The following is a 12,977-nucleotide window of genomic DNA, read 5'->3' on the forward strand; positions in this document are numbered from 1 at the left end:
AACGCGACCACGATACCACGAGCTTCGTATTAATTGACATTGCAGTGGTATTCAAAAATGAACAGGAATTGGGTTTCCTGCTGACTGTAATGGAATGTGAGCTACGTGTAGGTTAAGAGCTGTACATAAAAATAAGAAGAAATCATCACAGGTGGACTTGTCAGGCGTCTAAATGTTACAGTCGGGGAAGAGAATCTAGAAAGGACATATACATTTTTCATTTTGGTACCTGAGAGGCAGAATAAATGAAAATGATACATACGTGCAAGGCATAGAAGAAAGAACATGAACGAAACAGCTTTTACAAAAATAAATAGCGGCTAATGTCCAAGAATGTAAAATTCATGCCCAGTTTTGAATGTATTAAAATCAGTCTGAAATCCATAAAGAAATCGTGAAACGAGCAACAGTCGGCAAAATCATGAGAACGTACGTGGCAAGCACGCCGATTTAGTCGTAATCAATACCTTTTCAACTTTAAATGATCATGTCACAATTAATTTCTCGTGTTAAAACATTTTCGATGATATGATTTTTGCTTGACTGCTGCGAATGTATATATTACACTGCATTCATTTTCTCATAAAAGTATAATTAAAAAAAAATGTAAGTATATTTCATCAAAATATTGGGAGTTTAAAGAATAAAATAGATGAGCTTCTGGTTTGTTTAGAAGATTTAGAAGCTGAGGATGAAATAGATATACTATGCCTGTCTGAGCATCACATTGTTACTGATATGGATAAGGTAAATGTAAGTGGATATAAGCTCTCTGCACATGTAATGAGAGAAAATATGGAGAAAGGAGGAGTTGCCATATATGTCAAAAGTTATCATTGTGCAAAAAGTATATAAACAAAAAAGTTTTGTGTAGAGAAACACATAGAAGCATGTGCCTGTGAGCTTAAATTAAATAAAGGCACATTTATAATTGTAACTGTATATAGGTCCCCATCAGGAAATTTTCATCTATTTCTGAAAAATTTTGACTCCTTGTTGTGCTATCTGTCAGACAGAGGGAAGCAAATTATTATTTGTGGGGACTTCAATGTAGATTCTCTGAAAGAGGGTAATAGGAAAAATGACCTTGAAGTATTACTCGGTTCTTTCAATTTGACACCCATTATTGGTTTTCCTACTCGGGTGGTAAAGGATAGCAGCTCACTGATAGATAACATCTTTATAGACCAAGATAAGTTTAACCAGATAAATGCTCAGCCTGTTGAGAATGGTCTTTCTGATCATGGTGCACAGCTAGTTACAATATATGACATAGCTCCATTCAGCAATACTAAACAGTCCTCCAAAGTAGTATGTTCAGTCAACGATTTAACAATTGCAAATTTCAGGGAAAGCCTACAACAGTTACACTGGGATGAGGTGTACCGTGAACCTGATGCCAATTTAAAATATAATTTATTTCATGACATTTTTGTAAATGCATTTGAAATCTGCTTCCCCAAGAAAATAGTTAAATATACTCGTAAGAAACCTCGTAACAAGCCATGGCTTACTAAGGGTATAAAAATATCTTGTAACCGGAAAAGGGAAATGTATCTGACAGCAAGTAAGAGTAGTGACCCAGAAACTATCAAACATTATAAAAACTACTGTGTTATATTAAGAAAAGTTATTAAAAAATCCAGAAGTATGTGTATCATGTCTGAAATCAGCAGCTCTGATAGTAAAATTAAAAGCTTGTTCTCAACAGATAAGTAAGATTCTCAGCCACCTGTGTAATAGCTTTCTGGAACAGGGCATTTTCCCTGATAGACTGAAATATGCTATTGTTATACCTTTGCATAAAAAGGGGGATGGATCTGATGTCAACAATTACCATCCAATCTCCCTTCTAACAGCTTTATCCAAAATTTTTGATAAAGTAATGTATTCAAGAGTAGCTTCACATATCTGTAAAAATGAAGTACTAACAAAATGTCAGTTTGGTTTCCAGAAAGGTTTTTCAACAGAAAATGCCATATATGCTTTCACCAATCAAATTTTTTTATGACCTGAATAACCAAACACCACCCATTGCGATTTTTTGTGATCTCTCAAAGGCTTTTGATTGTGTAACTCATGATATTCTGCTAGACAAGCTCAAGTACTGTGGCATGAGTGGGACAGTGCACAAATGGTTTAATTCGTACCTAACTGGAAGGGTGCAGAAAGTTGAAATCAGCAGTTCTCATAATATGCAAAGATCAGCACATTCCTCAAACTGGGGAACTATCAAGAATGGTTTTCCACAAGGGTCAGTCTTGGGTCCTTTGTTGTTCTTAATATATATTAATGACTTGCATGAAGAGGCAAAGTTAGTTCTCTTTGCTGATGATACAAGTATAGTAATCACACCTGACAAACAAGAATTAACTGATGAAATTGTCAATACTGTCTTTCAGAAAATTACTAAGTGGTTCCTTGTAAACTTACTCTCACTGAATTTTGATAAGACACAGTACATACAGTTCTGTACAGTGAATGGTATGACGCCATTAATAAATATAGACCTTAACCAGAAGCATACAGCTAAGGTAGAATATTCCAAATTTTTAGGTGTGTCCATTGATGAGAGATTAAATTGGAAGAAACACATTGATGATCTGCTGAAACGTTTGAGTTCAGCTACTTATGCAATAAGGGTCATTGCAAATTTTGGTGATAAACATCTTAGTAAATTAGCTTACTACGCCTATTTTCACTCATTGCTTTCATATGGCATCATATTTTGGGGTAATTCATCACTGAGGGATAAAGTATTTATTGCACAAAAGCGTGTAATCAGAATAATAGCTGGAGTCCACCCAAGATCATCCTGCAGACATTTATTTAAGGATCTAGGGATATTCACAGTAGCTTCTCAGTATATATACTCTCTTATGAAATTTGTTATTAACAACCAAACCCAATTCAAAAGTAATAGCAGTGTGCATAACTACAATACTAGGAGAAAAGATGATCTTCACTATTCAAGATTAAATCTAACTTTGGCACAGAAAGGGGTGAATTATACTGCCACTAAAGTCTTTGGTCACTTACCAAATAGTATCAAAAATCTGACAGATAACCAACAAGTATTTAAGAAGAAATTAAAAGAATTTCTGAATGACAACTCCTTCTATTCCATAGAGGAATTTTTAGATATAAATTAAGAAAAAAAGAAAAAAACAAACAAAAAATTATTAAAAAATAAAAAACAAAAATAAAATAAAAAAGTTGTTATATTAACTTAAGTATGTTGTTAAATTAACTTAATTATGTCATGTATTGGAAAATTTGACTCGTTTCACATCATTAAGAAATATCGTATTCATGATCCATGGAACTAGTATTAATCTAATCTAATCTAATCTAATTCAGATTTTATTATTATATGTTAATATTAATAGAAGGTGAGATATTAGTTTAACTACATTTTTCTGTTCCTATTGGATAAACCCCCCCCCCCCCTCGTTCAGTAACTGGAAAATAGGGGAATAACAGCATAAAAGTAGCAATTTCTCCGCTTCGAGCGCTAGCATCTCTGCAGCTGTCAAAAAATTGCATTTTCTTGCCCTACAGAGTCTTTTGACTGTTTGTCGTAGACTGTGCTTCCGCTAAAATCATGGCTAGGACTGACTGTGCGCTTTAGCGCTTTTGTGCGCTTTCTATAGCGGCACTGACTGCCAAATTTATCTTCTCTAGGAGCTTGGTTTCAACTAATGGTGAAGTCTCGTAACTCCTATATGTATGAGCGATGTAGTACATAAACACTAAACAACTATAACTGTTCAAGTAGTTTCCCCTAGGAGAATGTTTCTAAAATAATTTGCTTCATTAAATTTGAGACAGATGTCTTTTATCCGTTCATTGGTTCGCAATATTAATGTTTGCTACTCTCTGGATGCAGTCGTCAATCATTCCTTTTTGTTTCGCTTCTACTAAAGATGTTTTTGTGTGATGAAACGTTACGCAGTTGAGCTGCGCCTGCCTCGTGACGTATGAAAATGGTGGTGAGTGATGCTGAAATCTCTTGTTCTGCTGTTCCTGTTGTACCCAATACAGCGACTCCTCCTTATACAGTGTGAAGAAAAAAATGCCGCATTTGGATGTTGGCATGCGATTCCTCATCCAGATTCAATACAAAAGAATGAAAACACATGCACGAACAAGAGGATCTGGCAACACTGCTACATCCTGCAGTGAATCGTAGTGCACTGAGTAGACTGCTGGTATATCAAATCTACATCTTACGTGGAGCTATCTTTTTTTATTTTATTTATTTTTATAAAATATTTATTTTATTTTTTAACTGTCCGTTCACTAACTCTCGTCGTTTATAAGCAGAATATGACAACAGCCTTACCAAATGGCAAGGACTAGACGTAGTCCACAGACAGTGGACTCGACTCAGTTCACCAGTCACCTCGGCGAAGTAGATATGTGCTGTGTCGATTGGTGGTTAGCGAGAAGCTGGTCAGAAGATATCTAACAGACTGTGTGTATGAAAGTTGGGGAGGACCTCCTCCAGTACCACAACATAGTATTCTATTCACGAGGAGGACGGTGGCTAGCACTCGATCATCGACAAGTGTGAGGCTGCCTTTTAGATGGGGCAATGTTAGAGTCTTGTAACGGGCCCCCGCTTACACGAAGTATCCGAAGGCTGATTAAAGTTGGTGATCAATGAGTAACAGCATAGGGAGGATCTGGGCAACATGTACCACTTTAGGGGCCACATATGTGTTGATGTAGAACACACGCTGTAGTTGGCTCAAGCTACTGTGGAAATGGAAACGAAAATGGTACCGCATGAACAGTAAAAGCCGACGGTAACCCAACGCAGTGGGGCAGTGTGTGGAGCCTGTGAAATCAATCCCTGAGTAATGAAGTGTGGTATCGACAGGAAGCGAGTCCAGCACTACATCCTTGAGTCCACATCCAGTATGTATCGTGATTGACTTTCAGATGTTAAGAATGCTACCCGAAATACGTCCGCACTGCTGAATCCAGTGGATGGCCTCATTGAGATCCAGTGCGGAGAAGACAAGAAGTAGGAAATCACCTGCGTAGGCCCTGCTGCGAATGGTATGATCACACAACATGTGATCCTGTAGTCGAGTCGTAATACTGGTGATCAGGTGCTCCAGTGTGATGGCATACATTAGTGTATATATGAGGCATCCTTAAAGCACGGAGTGGTCCAGCCAGTTTCCTTTGACCTGGACCATGGAGACAGCAGGAAGCAGTAACCAGCCAATGGCGTCCACAAAAAGTGGCAGGTACCCCTATATGTGTCACGACCCTGAGAAGGAATGAGTGTCAAATGCGATCAAAGACATTTGTAAAATAAATAGAGACCAGTGCTGTGTGGAGCCGTCAGGCAACAGCTACCGCAATGAGGTCACGGTATTCCCCGAAAACGGTTTGAAGAGTAACCTCACTACCAGGTGCAGTCTGTCGATATAAAAGTTTCTGACAACGGAGGACACACTGGGGTACAGAGTATATCGCAAGCCCACACATACAGGCAGGTATCTGCACGCCCAATCCTCCCACCACCCAGCGCAGAAGAACTCGGTCATCTGTTCTTTGGCAATCCGTGCACAGCCCCTAAGTGATGCTCAAAACATCACACCTGAGCTTAAAAGGCCACGCACAACGTTTCTAGTCAATGGCTACAGCCATAAGTCGGTCCACACTGCTTCGTCAACGAACACAAGTAAGCAAGGTAAGCAAGAAATAGACAAACTGCAGCCAACAGTGCGCTTACCTTCTGTGAAAAATGTTACTGACCGAATAGGCAAACACCTTCGCCGGGTTGGGGTGCAGCATGTCTTCTATAGTGATCACAGAATCCAGGACGTGCTAGGCTTCACTAAGAACAAGGTGGATGCATTACACACAGCAGGCGTGTACTAGGTGGAATGTGAATGTGGAGATGCATACACCGGCGAGACTGGCAGGCCAATAGCAACGCGCATTCGGGAACAGGAGCGCTTTATTCGTCTAGGACAACACAACAAATCTGCAGAGGTAGAACATCAGCAAGACTGCAGAAAAGAAATAAAATTCAGCCAAGCAACCGCTTATGACGAAACGCAAAATCAGAGAGGCCATCGAACTACTTAAACACCCTAATAACATGAATAGAGAGGATGGACTCAGGCTTGCCCCATCTTGGCTGCCAGCAATCAGAGCCAAACAGACCGCACTGTCAACACGAGGCACAAAAACTACCGACAAGTAACTGCCGCCGCGCGGCCGACGTCCAGCATTTGGTAAACAGCAGCCAATTTCTCATTCGACGGTGAACACCAATGAAGGCACATAACACAAGAGCCAATAGACAACAGAGGTTACGCTCTCCCTCCACCGCAATAACCTATTAAAATAAAGTCCCCTCTCCTTCTTCATTAAGAGACAAATGAAACGAACTATCTTTTTAAAATTATGACGTAATGGCATGCGTTTTGAACAGTGACAACAAAATATAAGGGACACTGCATAGCTAGAACGCACCAGTAGACCCAGAAGAAGGCCGCTTTAACCGTCGCCGAAAGGTTGGTTTTCCTCCAGCAGCAGTAATTTTACATTATAACATACCCAGAAAACCTTTCTGTCGACTAACTGGCCGCGAAAGCCTACGCAATTATACAAGTGCAGTCTGTTACGGTGAAAGGACCATAGGTAAGAGCGTGCGTATGTGTACCATTAAGAGGTGCATATAGATTTTGTAATCTGCTTTCTTTAACATAACAGGGCGGTATGCAGAGCCACTGGTCCCTCCTGACGGCTTAGGCATTGCTAGAAGAACACCAGTGACAAATTCTGGTAATATCTGTAAGGATGGAGTAAAGAATTCCTGAAGCATCTCTGTCCAGTGAGGGAGTATTGAGATGGTGAACACCCAGTATAGCTCCTCAGGAAGACTACCTGATCCTGGTGATTTGTTCTTCGCCCCCTGTCCATCGCATCTGCCACCTCGTTCGCAGTGATTACAGACATCATGGATGTTGACTTTGCAATGGTGAGGGCCATTCAGGAGTGGGGTGGAGGTCGAGGAATTGACAACGCCATAATATCATCGTCGTATAAGTGGTGCAAATGGTCGGAAAAGGCAGATGCCACTGCCACCTGCGTCATGTGGCGAGTACCGTGTCAGAGGTGACGACACTACAAGGAAGAGTCAACGTCAACGTCAGTGGTCAGATACAGCGCAAACGATGGGTGGCCATTCCTTACGTAGAAGGTCCTGTCATTGCGAGTGCATCACGAAGCCAAACAGTTTATCTCACTGGAGGGTGAGGAATACGCTGTTGTTCCGTCTGGACATCAGGCGACTGGGGGAGCGTATCAAGTTCATGAAGGACGATGTGGTGAAAGTTGATGATTTCTTGATGCCACGCCATTGCTTCCTTGCCACATTGCATGAAGATCTTTGTCATTGCAGGTTTCGCACACCTAAGCCACCAGTGCAATGTGGATGCGTACTGTGGGAGGCACTTCTTGGAGAATGCCCATACAGTGGCAATACACTGCCGACAATGTAGGTCTCCAAGTAGGGAAATGTTAAGCTTCCAGAATCCTTTGCTGCGCCAGACCAACCGAGATGCAGATAATGGCGCAATGGGTCAGAAACGCAAGGGGCCATTTTTCTGCTTGGGGGACTACGTTTCCAACCTGGACAGACATAAAAGTGGTCTAGCCTGCTCGCAGAGTGTGTTATACAATGGGTACATCCAGGGGCATTGCCATCAATATTCTCCTAAATGTCAACGAGTTGAAAGTTTTCGACCAAGGTACACAGTGTTGGGCATAGAGAAAAACCAGGTGTCTGGCCTTTCGATTGTATGACACAGTTGAAATTGCTGCCCTCGATTAAGTGGATCATTTCGTCCAGAAAATGGAGAGATCATATCGTCTGCGAAGAATGTGGACCGCTGCTGACGATTTGTGAAGCCAGGTGGAGTGTAGATCTTGACAATGCATGTATCAAAAAGGGTTACAGTCATGTCCCATCTGGGACCATGTGACCATAATCGCTTCACATATATAAAAGGCTACTCCACTCCTTGAGTGATCTCCTGCAGGTATTTATGAGTCATAGTCATAAACTTTCTGAAGAACGGCGACATTGACGTCAGAGGCCAAAAGAACATCACAGAGGAGCTGAAGCATTTTTGCGGTGCCTATCATCATGATGTTCAATGAAGCAAGCCAGTACATCTGTGCTAGCAGTGGTGGAAATGCAACTACCAGGGGTGGTGCGGGGCATGTATTGCTAGGAGAGGCCACCCCACTGGCAGCCATGTGTCAGTTCCGATATTAACGAACCACCTAGTCAAGGGTGGTAAACAGTCCTGAGGAGAAGGCATTCCGTCCTCCACGTCATCACCCCAAGACCCTGTGCTGAGGGTCTGCCAAATGTCCATGTGAATGTCACTTTGGTGTTGGAGACCATTTGGTATCGGCAGGGAGACAAGTGTTTCAACCTGCGCGCGATTTCCAACGGTTGCCCATCTGGCAAAATGTGTTGGTCATGCTTGAACTGTCCGCCGACATCCGCATGGAACCGTCAGGTGGTTGGGCAGCATCTCTATTGTCTTGGCTAGGAGTGTCATGAGGACATGTAGGCGAACAGCAATGACGTTTGCGACGACGCGGTGAGCACTGTTTGTGCACATGTTTCTAAGTGTCAGGCGACAGCAAGTAGCAGCGGTCGACCTGGTTCGAAGGCCATTATCGGTAGAATGAAGGAGTCAAGCAGGTGCTGTGGCGTCTTCGCAGGAGCGTGGATGGCGGCCATTTTGTCAGATGGAGCGACTACACCGTTGGAAGGGTGATGCGATGGCGGGTTGTGCCTATCTGAGAGACAATGCGACAGGCTGTACAAAGCTGTAGGCATGCCGAAAGCCACTGCGTAAGTTACTGGTAGTTCGGTCAGCAGGGATGGCATGGATTTTCTGACAATGGGAACTGCGCGACACATCGTTGGACGCGTTCAGACCGCAAATAGCCCTCCTTCCCGCAACTGGAACAGGTGCGCGGCTAACTGTCGTACATTATGGTGGCGCAGCAGCCTCTGATACGAAGGTAGGAGGACATGTGACTCTGCAGGTCGATACAAACCTGCCTGACACCATTTGTGATGGGATCGGTTCTGAATTCTAGCCATCGTTCGGCGACATATTCCAGGACTTTGCCCTAGAGTCTGAGTGTTGCGGGTAGTTCGAAAGGCAGTTAGAATATCCGTGTCATGAATACGCCAAGACCGGAGTGATCGACGGTCACGGGCTCTACGTTGCCGTCAGAATGACAGAAACGTAGTCCACGTTTGGAATCCTGTAGCACCCACCATGCTTAACGTATAGGGTGTTTCAAAAATGACCGGTATATTTGAAACGGCAATAAAAACTAAACGAGCAGCGATAGAAATACACCGTTTGTTGCAATATGCTTGGGACAACAGTACATTTTCAGGCGGACAAACTTTCGAAATTACAGTAGTTACAATTTTCAACAACAGATGGCGCTGCAAGTGATGTGAAAGATATAGAAGACAACGCAGTCTGTGGGTGCGCCATTATGTACGTCGTCTTTCTGCTGTAAGCGTGTGCTGTTCACAACGTGCAAGTGTGCTGTAGACAACATGGTTTATTCCTTAGAACAGAGGATTTTTCTGGTGCTGGAATTCCACCGCCTAGAACACAGTGTTGTTGCAACAAGTCGAAGTTTTCAACGGAGGTTTAATGTAACCAAAGGACCGAAAAGCGATACAATAAAGGATCTGTTTGAAAAATTTCAACGGACTGGGAACGTGACGGATGAATGTGCTGGAAAGGTAGGGCGACTGCGTACGGCAACCACAGAGGGCAACACGCAGCTAGTGCAGCAGATGATCCAACAGCGGCCTCGGGTTTCCGTTCGCCGTGTTGCAGCTGCGGTCCAAATGATGCCAACGTCCACGTATCGTCTCATGCGCTAGAGTTTACATCTCTATCCATACAAAATTCAAACGCGGCAACCCCTCAGCGCCGCTACCATTGCTGCACGAGAGACATTCGCTAACGATATAGTGCACAGGATTGATGACGGCGATATGCATGTGGGCAGCATTTGGTTTACTGACGAAGCTTATTTTTACCTGGACGGCTTCGTCAATAAACAGAACTGGCGCATATGGGGAACCGAAAAGCCCCATGTTGCAGTCCCATCGTCCCTGCATCCTCAAAAAGCACTGGTCTGGGCCGCCATTTCTTCCAAAGGAATCATTGGCCCATTTTTCAGATCCGGAACGATTACTGCATCACGCTATCTGGACATTCTTCGTGAATTTGTGGCGGTACAAACTGCCTTAGACGACACTGCGAACACCTCGTGGTTTATGCAAGATGGTGCCCGGCCACATCGCACGGCCGACGTCTTTAATTTCCTGAATGAATATTTCGATGATCGTGTGATTGCTTTGGGTTATCCGAAACATACAGGAGGCGGCGTGGATTGGCCTCCCTATTCGCCAGACATGAACCCCTGTGACTTCTTTCTGTGGGGACACTTGAAAGACCAGGTGTACCGCCAGAATCCAGAAACAATTGAACAGCTGAAGCAGTACATCTCATCTGCATGTGAAGCCATTCCGCCAGACACGTTGTCAAAGGTTTCGGGTAAATTCATTCAGAGACTACGCCATATTACTGCTACGCATGGTAGATATGTGGAAAATATCGTATTATAGAGTTTCCCAGACCGCAGCGCCATCTGTTGTTGAAAATTGTAACTACTGTACTTTCGAAAGTTTGTATGCCTGAAAATGTACTGTTGTCCCAAGCATATTGCAACAAACGGTGTATTTCTATCGCTGCTCGTTTAGTTTTTATTGCCGTTTCAAATATACCGGTCATTTTTGAAACACCCTGTACATGGTACTACTAACTACGGACAGGTGGATTCCAGTGCGATCCTGTGGTGGTATTTTAAACGTTGTCGCGAAGAGACCATTCAGTGTCATGCGCCTTGGGATGGGTGATGTCTGAACTAAAAGTGGAATGTAAAGCAGTTTTGCGATAGCTGTGGGCGAAGTTGATCTGTAAGGAAGACTTCACTTGGCTGCGGCCGGAGTAAACACAACACGTGATGCGTGCCTCACCAGCGGAGCCCTCGCGCACGAGCGCTCCGCGACACTGCCGGCGGCAGACTGCCATACCACTGAGCTGCTGGGACGGCTCCGGCACAGTGCAAAGTTCATGCTACCTGTTCCTGGCCACGCTGCAAGCGGTTACAGCACTGCCAGATCTTCGGTTTTAAAATCGCATTTCTGCTATTAAACGTATTGGTGAGACTGGGTATTGCAAGATACACTTTTGTCTTGAACTGGGATGGAGAATCGCAGCCGACCGCCAAGTACACCATTTTTACTTCATCCTGTATATCACAAAATTCGCTGTTAAAACGGTAGATTGGCCGTGGTGGCCGAGCGGTTCTAGGCGCAACAGTCTGGAACCGCGCGACCGCTACGGTCGCACGTTCAAATCCTGCCTCGGGCATGGATGTGTGTGCTGTCCTTAGGTTAGTTACGTTTAAGTAGTTCTAAGTTCTAGGGGACTGATGACCTCAGATCTTAAGTCCCATAGTGCTCAGAGCCATTTGAACCAAAACGGTAGATTGTTGGTAATTTCGCAGTTTCTGAAAATCTAATCTATGCAGCTGACTGCAGTATTTATAGTTAGCCTGGCTATTAAATTCAGACAAGACACTACTTTTATTTATATTCACCTGCTCACTTAGGGCGACCATTTATTGACTGAGAATCACACAAAGCTAGAACTACTATGCCCTTAAACGTTGACCTCTGGTTGCTTTTTCCTATCACAACTCCGTATGTACCTTATGACCTTAAAATAAATAACATTCTTTCTTGTTAAGAGCAGCACACTCACTCTTTAGTAGTTCCTCTTGAATGTTACATTTCGAACTCTGACACTGTGAACTCACTTTAAACTCCGCTTTACACGTGATTAATTTTTAATGTTTCCTTTGGTACCTTTAGCTACTCTGTCTGCTCAAAAGTATGCTGACACCCCTAGGTAATGCAAAATTGTCCACTAGATGTAATGAGAAGCAGACCCGCCAGCATAAAAGGGGGCGCTGAGAATTGCGTTGTCAGTAGAAAAGCAATAAAATCAGAATGCGTCAGTTAGGAGAGATAAGTGACTTCGAACGTTACTTGTCGTTAGCTAACCATCAGGGACATTTAAACCCTTCTAAAGCTGCAGACGTCAACTGCTGGTGATGTGACTGTCAAGTGGAAATGCGAAGAAACAACCACAGCTGTAGCAAAAATGGGCAGACCTCATATACTGGCGGACAGGTACCACCAATCATTGCAAAGACTGGTTGTAAAAATTTGCGTGAAATTAGCGGAAGGAATCACTCGTCAGTTTCAACATGCACAACGACTGTACGTAGCGAGCTGAAGAGAATTGAGTGCAACAGTCGAGTAACTTCTGATAATCCACTCATTCCCGTAGTCAATGCTATGCGACGTTGGAGGTCGAGTTAAGAGATACGCCACAGAGCAGCAGATGACTGGAGTGGTAAGTCGCGCTATACCATCTGACAATGCGATGAAAGGGTTTGGGTTTGGTGAATAGTTGGAAAATGTTAGCTGCCATCATGTGTAGTGCACTGTTCACACTACGGGAGGAGGAGTTGGTGTTACATTATGGGCTATTTTTCGTGGTTAGGGCCTAGTCGCCGTATTACACTTAAGAAGACGGTAATTGGTACGAACATATTTTAAACATTGTGTATTGTGTACAGCAGAAGAACAGTTCAGAGACGACAATTGTTTGTATAATAAAGGAGCATCTGTGAAGCAATGGTTTGTGGACAACAACGTCCCTGAAATGGACTGGCCTGCCCAGAGCCCCGAACTGAGCCCATTGGAAGACCTCTGGGATGAGTTACAACGTCGACATAGCTCCAGACTCCAGAGT

Source organism: Schistocerca piceifrons, chromosome 4, assembly GCF_021461385.2.
Source record: "Schistocerca piceifrons isolate TAMUIC-IGC-003096 chromosome 4, iqSchPice1.1, whole genome shotgun sequence".
Classification (NCBI taxonomy): domain Eukaryota; kingdom Metazoa; phylum Arthropoda; class Insecta; order Orthoptera; family Acrididae; genus Schistocerca; species Schistocerca piceifrons.